Source organism: Paramisgurnus dabryanus, chromosome 13 (genome assembly GCF_030506205.2).
Source record: "Paramisgurnus dabryanus chromosome 13, PD_genome_1.1, whole genome shotgun sequence".
Taxonomy (NCBI): Eukaryota; Metazoa; Chordata; class Actinopteri; order Cypriniformes; family Cobitidae; genus Paramisgurnus; species Paramisgurnus dabryanus.
Window position 1 is genome coordinate 26806072 of NC_133349.1, and position 5789 is coordinate 26811860.

A 5789-nucleotide genomic window follows, 5' to 3' on the forward strand; every position below is an offset into this window, starting at 1 on the left:
AATTATAAGAACATGTTATTGTTTGTTATTCTGTAACGTTGATATTCAGAAGTTTTCTGGTATGTATGTAAGTTTTGGGGGGTTACTTAGTGGTGAAGTGTGAGTGTTTCACTTAGGTTCAGGATCAGCATGATAATACCATTCTGGCATTTATGCAGCTTTACTCATTGAGCAATTATGTGCAAATACCATAGACGGTAAAAAATCTGGACGTAGTGTCCGTGACGTCAACCACAGGTTTGTAAAAAACTTTTTTTTATGCCAATAGTTGGCAGGGCTTGTCATAGCCATCTTAGCATCGCGTCACCTTGCGTCACTCGCGGATAACCAAAAATGAGTAAAGAGGTGGGACGTGGGGGAAGCTGAGGTGGCTGGTTGCTGAAACCACGCCCCACCTAGCTTGATTGTAGTGACAGCAGTGGCAGTTCACACGTCACTCAAGTGGCCACGCCCTTAATTGTGCAGAACTTTAAGACGAATGAGTTACAAAACAATTCACCCCCTTGCAGTAGTCATGAAGGAAAGAATTAGCTATATAGACCAAAAACACTTTTTGTACCAGCCTGTAAACATTGTTTTCTGCGGTAAAGTTGGGCATTTTAACATGGAGGTCTATGGGAATTGACTTTCTTTTGAAGCCAGTCGATGAATTGCAGTTTAAGTCACTTCACTATTGGCTTTATCAGAGAGATCAGAAGGTTGCCCCTTGGCAAATATTCATACAGTAATCTTATTCTTGCTTCCTGTCAGCACCATTCATTACATATGGTAAAAAGCAAGTAAAGTTAGTTGGCTCAACACAAATTGAATTTTCAACATGAAATTCAACAAATTAAGTAAAACAAACAAGCAATTTTTTAGTGTATAAAACTTTACTCCAATAAGTGGAGCCTTCATGTTCTGCACTGCTAAGAGTCATGTGATCGCGGGTAGTGTCCACCTGAGTTGACATTATTTGCCAGGTCACATTTCAATCTTGAGATGGAAATATTCAATCTGTTCGCTTACATTGCGGACACGAATGCATGTATCTGATTTATATCTGATTTTTTTTCACATATTAATAGTGATGGGGGCAAGACCGCCTATGCAGAGTCCGAGTCAATACCGAGTCTTTGAAGGTTGAGACAGTTGGTTTTCAAATACAGTCGAGTCCGAGTCAAGAGTCTTTGAGGAAGCAAGTCTGAGTCGAGACGGAGTCCTTTAGAGGTCAAGACCGATTGGTAACACTTTATTTTACGACCCGCAAAGTACCGCGTAATTAAACCGAATTTACAGCGTACCTATTTGTAACAACAGAGTACCTCTAAAGTACGTACTTGTAGTTATAAGGGAATAATATTTTAAGTTTGGGGTAATAAGGGGGTAAGAATATATGGAAAATTATTCTCTAAGTATTTCATAACTACAGGGTAGCCTACCTATTGTAATATTACGTGGTATGTATGACTTACGTCTATGGGTAATATGGTCTATGTGTAATAGGTTTTTTTTTCATATTTGCTACTTACCTGATGAAGTGTTTTGTATAGCCTACAGTTGATGTCTACAAGCCACGTCGGCAAATAAAATATAACACACAATAAAGATAATAGCAACTTGTACCTCTTTGATCTGTATATGTATACAGGAGTTACCAGGTAACTCTTATATTTGCGGGCTGTAAATTGAAGTGGGGCTTATTCCCCGATTGTTCTGTGTATGTACCAGGTAACTCTCATATTTGCGGGCTGTAAACTAAAGTGGTGCTTTGTTCACCTCTTGTTAATAAATGTTATAGGGTAAATACCATAAACATACAGAATATTGTTATTTTTATTTTAAAACAACTTATTTCAAAACATCTTTAAAACACTATAATTAAGCCAACACTTAATGTTTATTATCACATAACTTTTATTTAAAATAAAAAGTCATGACAATTTTTCATTGTTTTTGCGGCTTGGCTTCCTCTGTTGGTTTTCTTGTCCACTCGGATGATGAGTTGATGTCGTCTCACAAATGCTGTTCTGCATTACATATAAAAAACATAAATGAAAGCCTTCAGTAAATGTTTCTTCACTGTGCCTTGACAGAAACAGAGTTTTCTAAGCCAGTTACGTTTATAAATTTTAGGCTTACTTATGTGCTAGCTAACCTGCTACCGTTAGCTAGCAACTTTCTTGAAAAACATTGTTTGAAATGCGTGAGTCATGTATTAACAAAACCAGTCACCTTATCCAGCATGCGGAACCTGCTAACATCACTCGCAGCTGTACTCCACAGTGTAGAACGTTTTTAAAACCTCTTAAAGAAATTTCACCTCAGGATCGCGTTCCAGCAAACCTCCTGCAGACGGCCGCGCGCTCTACAGCTGCGCAGTAGTCTACGCATGTAGTCGTCTTTTGCTTTAGCGGGAGCGGATATCTGCTGTTGTTTCATTCTGGTTTGCCATTGCATAAATTATATTTGGCTAAAATACTTGTGTTTACAGTAAATAAATTGCAAAGCACCACTTCAAATATGTCCGCAAATGTAGGAGTTTCCTGGTAAATAGGGAATAAGTTGCTATTTTTATTGTACTTACCTTAAAAAAAAAGATAACCACATTAAATCAGCTTGACTTTTGTTATTAAAAGCAAGTAATATAGGCTACTAAAATAAAAGTGATATGCTGTTATATTTATTTGCCGATGTGGCTCGTAGACATTGACTGTATACAACATTCAGTAGTCAATATGAAAAATTCACAATAAAAAATAAATAAAACATAATTTCCCCATAGACTTGACTAAGTCATACATACCACGTAATATTACAATAGGTAGCCTACCCTGTTGTTATAAAATACTTAGAGTATAAATAATTTATAATTCTTCATATTCTTACCCCCTTATTACCCCAAACTTAAAATATTATTCCCTTATACCTACAGGTTACCTACCCTGTTGTTACAAATAGGTAAGCTGTAAATTCGGTTTAATTACGCGGTACTTTGCGGGTCGTAAAATAAAGTGTTACCGACCGATTCGAGACCAAGACCATAAACACGTTTTCATATTCATGATTTAATATCACCCCAGTTAATAATCAACAGTTAGGCCTACAGACTAAGCTAGATTGGGAATTGTTTAGAGGAGCAGTCTTAACGTCTTAATATTATGGACTATGCTTTTACTATCATTAAAAAATCCCTACCACATGCATCATCTTCTGCCTACTTTCCTAGAGATAAATAAACGGCTCTGATGGCAGTATCGTTGCATTGCACCATGGGATGTCATTTTCAAATAATGCCCATTGCATTTTATTATTATTGTTATGTGTTGTGTGGTTTTTTATATGAACATAAAAAAATGTGTTGGTCTCAAAAACTCCATCAGAAATTACGAGTCCTTCTCCTCCCACTGTGGTCCAAGACAGAGTCAAGACCGAGTCTTTGAAGGAACACGTCCGAGACAAGTCAGAGAAGGCAGAAATTGGTCTCGAGTACTATATCACTACATATTAATGAGGCCTGAAACTGATCTTAGAATATCTCTGTGACCCCTTGTGCTTTTTTCCTGCTTATACGTTCGTGGGTCATATCCGATCTGTGCCACATGAGGGGAAAAATTGAGTCACTTCAAACATGCAGTGTAAATGTGGCATAAGTGCATCTGACATGTTTTAAATGAGCATTTTTATCAGGCTCTTATGTTCAGGTTCAGTAATTTCCCTTTAATGGCAATGAAAAGGTTATTCGTGAGTAATTGATGTAATGTCACTTAAAGGGGACATTTCACAATACTTTTTTAAGATGTGAAATAAATCTTTAGTGTCCCCAGAGTACATATTTGAAGTTCTATCTCAAAATACCATATGGTTGATGTATTATAACATTTAAAAAATGCCACTTTGTAGGTGTGAGCAAAAATGTGCAGTTTTGGGTGCGTCCTTTAAAATGCAAATGAGTTGATCTCTGCACTAAATGGAAGTACTGTGGTTGGATAGTGCAAATTAAGGGGCGGTATTATCCTCTTCTGACATCACAAGGGGATCCAAATTTCAATGAGCTATTTTTTCACGTGCTTGCAGAGAGTGGTTTACCAAACTTAAGTTACTGGGTTGATTTTACACATTTTCTATGTTGATAAAAGCACTGGGGACCCAATTATAGCACTTAAACATGGGAAAAAATTATGATATGTCCCCTTTAAGTCATTTTATTGGTATTTAACAAAGTTGCAAAACATCGCAAAACCCTGTAAGTGCATGCAAGCTTTTTTGGCAAAACCTCCACTTATAAACATAATCCACTTCTTTGGGCAAGTTGCAAAATGACTAAAGATGCAACTAAACTAGAAAAAATTCAGAATTTAAAAACTGAACCACACATTAGGGGATGCTGTGATGCATGTAGTTGCCACATTTGTCTTGTATTAAGGTCCAAGTACTCACTAGGGACACAAGTTTGAATGTGTTCAACGGTTGTCTTCCTTGGAGGACTTTGCGGAAAAATCTGTGGCCTGGATTAAGCGGATTTAAATGAACATATGACAGTATTTCGTGTAATACATGCTGAGAGCATTCGATTAATATCATTACTATCTCGTTTTTGACAGGGGTGGCATTTATCCAAAGTAAGTCTTCAAAAATTATTTGAGTTCAAACTAGCTAGAACTAACTTCAATCAATTCTGCATGCAACAAGCTATGATTCAACCCATTGTCTCCCACGTCAAGTACATAAAGTATCTGCAAGTGCATGACACTGAAAGTCAATATTGATTATTAAAGATGCTTTGCACTGTAAACATCATAACAAAATATGTAAATATATGCATATGATTCATGTACTGTACAATAAGCCGGGCTTAAATTAACAAAAAGCAATATGTCACTTGTGCAACCTGCTCGATATCTTAATCCACCAAGAGCTGTTCGGTCAAACAAACTTGATATTAATACACATATGATGGGTACATGAAACTGACATATAGCTGGAATGACCCAGTTCTGAGCTCTTGATTAAAAACATTGATTAAAATCTCCTGTCGTTTCCTTACCTCCCCCGTCTCTCTCTCTCTCTCCATCCGGCGCATCCATCCCCCTCTCCAGCTCCAGCTTTCTTCCAAATGTCAGGATAGTTTTCTTCTCCAGGCCAGCAGCTTTGTTTATCTGTGAAGGTGGCTGTCAAGGGAGAGAAAAGCAGACAGAAGTTGCAGTCGATATCCGTTATTTTCCCCTAGCATTTATAAATAGTATCGCAAAAACAGGTTCAACAGTCGGATCTTCCAACCGGGCTCCGCTGGAGACGGTCAGATCATTGCTAATCATCTGCTTTCATGTCCACTGTTAAAGCGATAAAGCCTGTAACCGGTTTAAGATCTGATAAACGTACAATTTATGAGCTGAAACCTGCCTTTAAAGCCCATTTGTAGAGGAAAAACAAAGGTATTGCAAAAATCATTTAAACGCTTCTGGCTGCTCCCATAAACTTTGTAAAGCTTCTGTCCAGCTATTCTGCATAAATATCCGAATCCGAACACATGAACGGACTTTTAATGTGTGCTTCCAGAAAAAAAAAATCGTATTAACCCATTCATTAAACCAATAACAAGGTTAGGTCGAGTTTGAACTTCAGGTTGACTTTAATGCTGCCATGTGACATTTAACTAGTTATCTTGTCAACTATTGTTTTGTGCTTCTTTGTGTTGAGTAATGTGGGTAACCAAGGAGCACTGCCAAAAGCAATTTGAATGTGAATGCAGGAATGTCAGGGTTTAAAACACGATGCGTACTAATGACACAGTTAATCACCGTAATTGC

At 37.4% G+C, this 5789-nt stretch overlaps 1 long non-coding RNA gene across 1 annotated transcript; it reads right to left on the bottom strand.

The window, feature by feature from the left end:
- Positions 1-1750: 1750 nt before the first annotated feature.
- On the bottom strand, positions 1751-2861 carry LOC141280030 (uncharacterized). The gene is made up of 2 exons (XR_012334830.1): positions 2215-2861; positions 1751-2009 (listed from the first exon to the last, which is right to left on the bottom strand). It is a non-coding gene; the product is annotated as an uncharacterized lncRNA (long non-coding RNA).
- Between the last annotated feature and the right edge of the window lie 2928 nt (positions 2862-5789).